Here is an 8,376-nt window from a genome sequence, read left to right on the forward strand (position 1 = left end):
TGGAACAATGAGCAGTGGCCTTTTCTGTTAACTGAGGAAGTGAGTTAGCATTTTAGCAAGAGGATTCAGGTTAAGCCTTGAGAAGCAACTTGCGCTGCCCAGTAGGAATCCATGTTATCAAGGAAAACTTCAAATTTTCCTTGTCAAGATATTTATTAGTCTGAAATCTGTGCATTCGTGAGCTCCACCCAAAACTACAGATTTGTTTTCAAGTGACTTCCAACTTTTGAATTCTGTGTCCTAGATTCCAAGAGGAGAGGGTTTATGAATAGGGTCAAGCCTAGAGGCTATAATTTTCTATGTTTCTAAACAATTCCCTAAACTGCAACTTCATGGAGTCAGAAATCCCAATAAGGAGTCATGATACTGGAATCACTTGATAGGAGATATCAAGTTCTCAGAATAAAATAGGCACATATGTATTTTAATATTTTTTAGTGCCAATCCCAAATTAATTTAATTGCATTCAATGCTTATTTATGAAGAGCTCATTTCAAATTCTTGGTAAGGCTTCCCTTCAACAATATGCTATTAGTGGTTAAGTTTGGGGGAAATCAAAAATTATGTGTGGACTTTCAACTCTGTAGGGTTAGGGTTAACCCTAAACCCTGCATTGTTTGAAGGTCAACTGTACTCAAAATACCCAAAAGATGTGTTTTTTGAAATGCTTAATCAAATAGAAAAATCCCCTGACAGTATGAATTCAAAACAAGAGAATTCATAACTTAACAATACTTCAATAGAAACAAGACATTTCCAATAGAGTCGTGTTTTTAAAAAATAAGGAAAAATGTGATAAATTGAAAATCATACTTAAATAACTTATATACTTAATTTACCCAGTTGACTCCACTGACACCTTCCCTGATAATAACCAAAAAATAAAATCAACAAATAAGCACATTTCTTTCATCCATCCATGACATAGTAGGGAAAGAAGCAATTACCCTGGAGAGAAAATTAGCAATAACTGCATCATTGCCTTGATGTGAGAAATCCTTTCAGATGCTTAGGCTCCGAGCAGAGAGGAAAAACAAAAATTGATTTTTTTCTGAGATTTTTACAACCACGCCCCAGCCCTAAGGTAGGTTTACCACCCAATAGAAATTACTTCGGTAACCCAAAGAGCTGCAAGATGCTAATTTATTTGAAAATTCTAACTCATGGATCTATAGTGATTGTGGAAACCTGTAGAAGCAAAGAGAAATTTTTTTCAGGAGGAATTGTCATCTGAGGTCAAATAATTCAAGTAATTTCCATATATAAATATCCACAGAAATGCACATTTCACATTAAAATAGAAAATACACAAAGTAATATTATCATTAATGGATACAAAAGTTAATACAAGGGGTGCCTGGGTGGCTCAATCGAGTCCAACTCTTGATTTCAGCTCAGGTCATGATCTCAGACTCCTGAGATGGAGCCCTACATAGGACTCCATGCTCAGTGGGAAGTCTGCTTTTCCCTCTCTCTCTGCCCCTCCCCCTAGCTCACGCGGGCATGCTCGCACTCTCTCTCTCTCAAATAAATACATTTTTAAAAAGTTAATAAAAGAATAAGCCTCAAAATCATTAAATAATTGTATGATAAAAATAGAATTTCAGATGCAGGATCTAGTTACAATGTAGCTATAAAGTGCTGCCTTGTCTTTGCCCCCTGCTCAAAATAAAGCTGTTACCTTTCTAGCCCTGTCCGCCATGGTGCTTAGCAGCCAGGGATGCATGGTCTCAGACATGTTTACCAAGTAAAACACTGACTTGAGGGGCGCCTGGGTGGCTCAGTCATTAAGCGTCTGCTTTGGCTCAGGTCATGATCTCAGGGTCCTGTTCTGGAGCCCTGCATCGGGCTCCCTGCTCAGCGGGGAGTCTACTTCTCCCTCTCCCACTCCCCCTGCTTGTGTTCCCTCTCTCACTGTGTCTCTCTCTGTCAAATAAATAAATAAAATCTTTAAAAAAAAATAAAAAGAAATAAAAAGAATTTCAGATATTTTAATAGGTTCTTAGAAATAAAGCAAAGGCGTACAAATTTGAACAAGGAAGATTTCAAATTCTTTCAAATAAATAATGGCTGGGGGTGGGTGTGCTTCTGTATGCCACTATCTGCTCGTTGTTTGGGGAAAGAAAAGGGACAGAGAAATGGGGACTGATGAATCACTGTGATGGTAAATTTTATGTGTCAACTTCGCTAGTCCATGGTACCCACACATTTGGTCAAATACCAGTCTAGATGCTGCTGTGAAGATATTTTTTACCTGAGATTAACACGTAGTCTGATTATCCTCCATATCTACACGGGCCTCATCTAACCATCTGAAGGCCATAGAGAAAAAGACTGAAGGACCCCAAGGAAGAGAGGGTTCTGTCTCCACCGTGCTTCCAATTCCAGCAGTGGCATCGACTCTTCCCTCAGTTTCTAGCCTGTCTGACCTGTAAATTCTGGATTTATCACTTCCCCAAAATCATATAAACCAATTCCTTAAAATAAATCTCTCCCTCCCTTCTTCCCTGGCCTCTCCCTCTCCGCCTCCCCCTCCCTCCATGCCAACGGAGGGACCACCCTGAAAGCTCAAATGCTACCTCTAATATGACTAGTGGAGAAGACCCTCCTCCTAGTCGCATTACCTTGAAAAACTAAGAATCCAGAGAAGTTCAGCTTATAAGCCTATTTTCTACTCATCTAGAAAATATCAAAAGGGTAAATCAGCATCTTAAAGGCAGAAAGGACCCAACAAAAATTGACTCCCTGAACTTAACTTGAAGAAAACAGGAGAGCAGGCAAGATCATGAAACAAAGAATAACCGTACAACAACTCGAACAATAATGACAACAACACAACTGCCTGGTATAAATGTACACTTAGAACCGAGATGATGTTGTAAAGAGACATGATGGTTCCTAAAGAGGAGTGCTGCCCTGTAAATGACTTAGTGAGTATTAGCTGAATGAAGGGCTGGCTCTGTGGCTGTGGGTGCGTGGGTGGGGTGGGGAATGTGCGTGGGGGGGTGGAAGTATGGGTATGTGTGGGTGTGGGTGTGTGTGGGTGTAAAAGACAGATATAAAGAAAGAAAGAGACAGTGAACGAGAGACAGAGAGATATGACAAATCAAGGGAAAGACGCTGAAAGCACAGATACTCTGGACCATCAACTGTATTAACTGTTATGCCACAAACCAAAGTAAAAAGAAGATGAGATAAGAATTTTAGTAAAATAATAATACTTTGAGAAGCCTTAACTAGTGATCTGAGGTTGCAATTACTTCATAGCTAAAATTCTTACTGAATTTGAAATGCTCTTTTTATGTTGGTGTTATTGTTGCCCTCATTTCAGTGAGTTTCAGGGAATAGAACAGAATTGAATGCCTCTACTCTGCCATCACTTGATTAGTAATTACTGACTTAAGTAAGATTCCACTCCTTTAATATATTAACATTATATAAATATTGATCTTATTCTATTCCCATCAATCTTTGTGTATCAATATTATCATTTTATTTTTTTTTAAAGATTTTATTTATTTGAGAGAGAGAATGAGAGAGAGAGAGCATGAGAGGGGGGAGGGTCAGAGGGAGAAGCAGACTCCCCGCTGAGCAGGGAGCCCGATGTGGGACTTGATCCCGGGACTCCAGGATCATGACCTGAGCCGAAGGCAGTCGCTTTAACCAACTGAGCCACCCAGGCACCCCAATATTATCATTTTAAAATATACGATGCATTGTTTCACTTTTGCATTTTATCTTATTATTTTTTTTTGCAAAAATTCTCTGATTATTCTCATACTTTCCCTTGAAGATGAATTTTAGAATTCTTTTCACTACTTCACAAAACAGCCCCACCTGCTGGGACATTGGTTCATCGTGACTGAATTGCTGGCCATATCTCTTTCTCTTTTGGGTATGCCTAATAATTTCCATCGCTGGCTCAATTTCAATGAAGATAATTCTGAAATTTTTATTATACTTTTCAGGTTCACTTGAAATAATTGGCCTTTGTCCTTTAAATGTTTTTTTTTTTTTTTTTAAGGCCACCCATTAGTTCATGTGTTAATAAGTGTCACGTGTTTGGCCTCTAGGGTGCCCTGTAGCTTTCTGTCTTGTTTCTTTCCAATTGAAGTACTCTTTGTTCTCTGACTCCTACTTCTGTGGTCAGCCTCTGTGTTTTGCAGTCTGCCATCTGCTTTTGTTGTGAAAGTGTTACTATAATTTGTTCCTTTGGATGAAACTAACTTTCTTGTTGATGATGTTGGAGCTGAAAATGGTTTCCTTTGCTATGGCGAAATAGAAATAGTTTTTCCTTCATGTACGGTATCATTGAGCATCTCCTCTGACTGCAAGAGCTCAGAGATTTGCTTTATCATTTATCATTTCATACTCAACACTGAGAATCAGATTTATTTCCAATGACATTGACAGTAAAGGAAGGGTAGTAAGGCGATGCAGTTTTAGGATCATACCCCTCTGAACTTGGCTTTGGACAATTTCCTGTTGATGTATGTAGTTGGGTATTAGTGTATGTTATGCTCATGTTATGTTTACTCATTCTTTTATTCTTTTAACAAGCTTTCATTAATTAGCTATAGTCTTCCAGGTGTTACATTATTGCAAAAGATGGAAACATTTAGAAACCATGGTTCTTATTCTGAAACAGCTCATAGTCTATTATAATAATAGACAAATGAACCAGAATTTTAGAGCACTGGGTAAGCATTATGGATAAGCACTATGAAAGCAGGAAACATGGGAAATGGTTGCATAGGGAAAGAACCAAGCTCTGGTTAGTGCACGATCAGGGGAAGCACCCTTGTGAATGCTGTGACTGAACCAAATCTTGCAGGATGAGAAATTAGCCAGCCAGTGCATGGGTAAAGAGCATTCCTACAGTGAAGAGCACATGCATATGGAAACAACTGGAAGAAAGCAGAGTCCATTCAGATTTTTAGTGCATTTCTCTAAGACTGACGTATATGGTATAAGGGAAATGTAGTAAGAACTGTGGCTGGCAAAGAATACAGATGATAGAGTTACAAGCAAAACAGTTTACAAAATAAACTATACAACATTTATGTAAAGGTTACCATAAAGGACAAACAAGTGAAATACTTTTTACATTACAGTGGTTGGAATAAAAATTGGGATTGAATGGGTTCTAGAAAGCAGAATACTCAAATATGTGGATACCAATCTACAGAAACAGTGTGAACTTCAGATAGCCAGTCAGGAGCAATATGCAGAGAGGAAGATGAGGGGGGCTGCCCCAGAAAAGATGATGTCTGTTCTGCCAATAGAAAAATGTTGAACTGAAAGCCAAAAAGAACAAACAGAAAATACCTGGAAATGCAGATGATGGCAGACCAGGGAGACACCTCAGCCTCCTCACAAGTAAAGGGCCCCAGTGGATCCTACTGTTGACACTGAGGAAGTTATTCATGAACAGAATTAAAGATTCTTAAAGAACTAAAACCGTGGTTTGTTGAGGATTAGGACTTAACTACCAGGCAGCAACAGGTCTTCTATCCTCCTGCCAAGAAAAACGTGGACTCCATTCTATGCACAATACAAGAAATCTCAGGAAAACACAGATAATAAGGAGTACGCAGTTAATGAGGCTGTGGCAGGGATAAAGGAATACTTCAAAGTACTTTTGGGCACTCAGCTACTCTACAAATTTGAGAGACCCCGGGACACGGAGATCCTCGCAAACCATCTGGATGCACCCATGATCAGGTGTATTGGGCACCACATCTACTGAGATTATTTTTACGAACTGGAGCGATATTGGCCTACACAGCTCTGGATGAGAAGAACCTCATGTTATTACTGAATTATATTCATAATTTCCTAAAATACCTGGCAAAGAATTCTGCAACCTTGTTTAGAGCCAGCGATTATGAAGTGGCACCATCGGAAGGCTGTGTGAGGCGAGGCCCTGACACTTTGTTCGGATCTCTGGAAACACATTTTTGTTTTTAGTCCTTCTCTTGCACAAATGATGTACTTTGAACATATTAGTGTTTAACAATTGATGTTTGTTTTATGCTTGATTTTAAAATAAAATCAATAAAATAAAATAAATAGGAAATAAAATAGGAAAATAAAAAGGATTATAGCTCCAAAAACAAAACAAAACAAAATAAACTATACATGATTCCCTGACTCCGGAAGAATTGAAAGCACTTCTGTATCATTTATGATGTATCGACACTTAAATAATCTTGGGAAGATTATCTATAAAAGAGTTTTCAAAACCTCCTGAGGGTAAAAAGTAGAAAAATATTTACTTCATTAAAAATTTAAGGACACTGATCTCTGTCGTCAAAAGTGTCTTCCCAGTCAAGTCTTTAGACCATTGCTTCTGACTTCCTTCTTGTGGGAATTATAAATCTGTCACTCTCCCATTTCAGTTAAGCAAGAAAATAGGTGATGTCATTCCCCAGGCCACCACTCTCTGCCTTCACAGCCCTAAGTTTAAGCTGTCTCTGAAGGACCAGTCAAGGACTTACTAGACCTTCATGGAGTCTCAAAACCATCTGTTTCTGTTTTGACCTGAAGTCTTATAGCAGCCAATTCCTGTGACAGGGTTTTATTCATTTCTTGAAATCTTAGCTTAAGCTTTTCCATTGTAAGCATATACCAGATTTTCTTTGTCCACCTAAGCACTAATGGATATTTAGGTCCCTTCCATGTGTAGGATGCTGTGGATACCACAGCAATCGACATGATAGTACACATTTCCTGATGGGAAAATTCACTACTGCAGAGTTTTCTAAAGTGAATTTGACACAATGACTCTTAGCAGCTCAACTGTTTCCCTCCAAAATTTATGGTGAAGTTCTAACCTCCCCCTGACCATACCTCAGAGTGTGACTTCATTTGGAGGTACGGTCCTTAAAGAGGTAATTAAGGTAACATGAGGTCACAGGGGCTGGCTCTAATCCAATATGACTGGTTTCCTGAGGAAATGAGGACACAGACACATAGGGTGAGAAGACCATATGAAGACACAGGGAGAACGTGGCCATCTGTAAGCCAAGTAAAAAGGCCTCAGAAGAAACCAACCCTGACAACACCGTTTATCTTGGACCTCCAGCTTCCAGGACTGTGAGAAAATAAATTTCTGTCAGTTAAGCCACCCAGTCTATGGTCTTCTGTTATGGCAAGCCTAGAAAACTAATACGACTGCTTTCAAAACTCCAAAATTCTAAGGCTTATCTCTAACATTTATCAGGAAAAATAATATAGTAATAATCTGTCTAGTGTATTCCTGGTGTAATGCACTACACAAACTGCCTTACATATAGCATATCCTAAAATTCTCCAGGTAACTGTATGGAATAGGTATTATTACGATCCTTCACATTTTTAAAAGTTTCAGGTAGGTTCGGGAATAGCAAAGATCACAAAGTAAAATTAACAGAACTAAATGCCATCAAGCCTGTGCTTCAATTAGCCACACTTTATGCCAGAACCGTCGACTTCCTTGATTTCTGGGGAAGTGTAGGAAATCGAGGGTGGTGACCGAAGCTAATAGTCAAAATCGTTTTTTAAACAAGATTACTGAGGATGAGCATGACCTTTCAGATCAATAAGTACTATCAGGCCACATTAAATAAAATAGTTTAGTAAAATGTTTTCGAAGTGGACAAACAACTGAATGAAATAGGCTATGATCTAGTTGGAAGTGTCTCCACATACAGAAATTTAAAATCTAAAATGCATTTAAAATACACGGGGAAAGATCAGGCATTCAAACAACTGTAGGGAAGCTCCTATGTCTATAGAAAAAAAAAAATCCAAAAAATTAAGCAGATAGCAAAAATAAACTTAATTCTGTGTGGTTAAAACTAAATCCCAAGTGCAATCATCCCTCATGCAAACAGATGTATCGGGCATTCTGGAAAGCTACAAAACCCCTTGTCCCCTTTGTTTGATATAATTTCAGTTCCTCTCACCCCTTTGGTCACTCAGCTAATAACACATCTGTTCCCTTAATTTTACTTGCAACACATGGAAGTCAGAAGAGAATACAACACCCCTTGTGACTTTGCCAGTTCTGAATAGAGCAGAATATTACTGCACTTGTTCCAGACAGTTTATTTCTCGTAATGAACTTACGATAACACTAAATTTTTGTTGACAGCCATATCACACCAGTGAATCATACTGATTAACCCACAATTTGAAGTCTGCTCCATGTGAATCACCTGTAATCAAGTTTCCTCCAGCCATGCTTTACTAAGCCTGTGACCTCATCAAAGGAGAGAAAAATATTGTCTCATAGGAATTTAAACTATTGAAATAATGTTACTACTTAGAAATCAGCTCTTCTTTTCCTAAGTAATTTAATAAACCGTCTTCAATAATTTAAGATTTCCAGTG

General features: G+C 38.4%; 1 non-coding gene and 1 pseudogene across 1 annotated transcript; both read left to right on the plus strand.

Moving 5' to 3' along the window:
- The first annotated feature begins 1,607 nt into the window (after window positions 1-1,607).
- LOC118008329 lies at window positions 1,608-1,738 on the plus strand. Its single transcript, XR_004678648.1, has one exon. It is a non-coding gene; the product is annotated as a small nucleolar RNA SNORA63 (small nucleolar RNA).
- Window positions 1,739-5,224: 3,486 nt separating this feature from the next.
- On the plus strand, window positions 5,225-6,298 carry LOC118007394 (annotated as a pseudogene).
- The last annotated feature ends 2,078 nt before the right edge of the window (window positions 6,299-8,376 follow it).

Source organism: Mirounga leonina, unplaced genomic scaffold (genome assembly GCF_011800145.1).
Source record: "Mirounga leonina isolate KUSES-001 unplaced genomic scaffold, KU_Mleo_1.0 Mir_125, whole genome shotgun sequence".
Taxonomy (NCBI): domain Eukaryota; kingdom Metazoa; phylum Chordata; class Mammalia; order Carnivora; family Phocidae; genus Mirounga; species Mirounga leonina.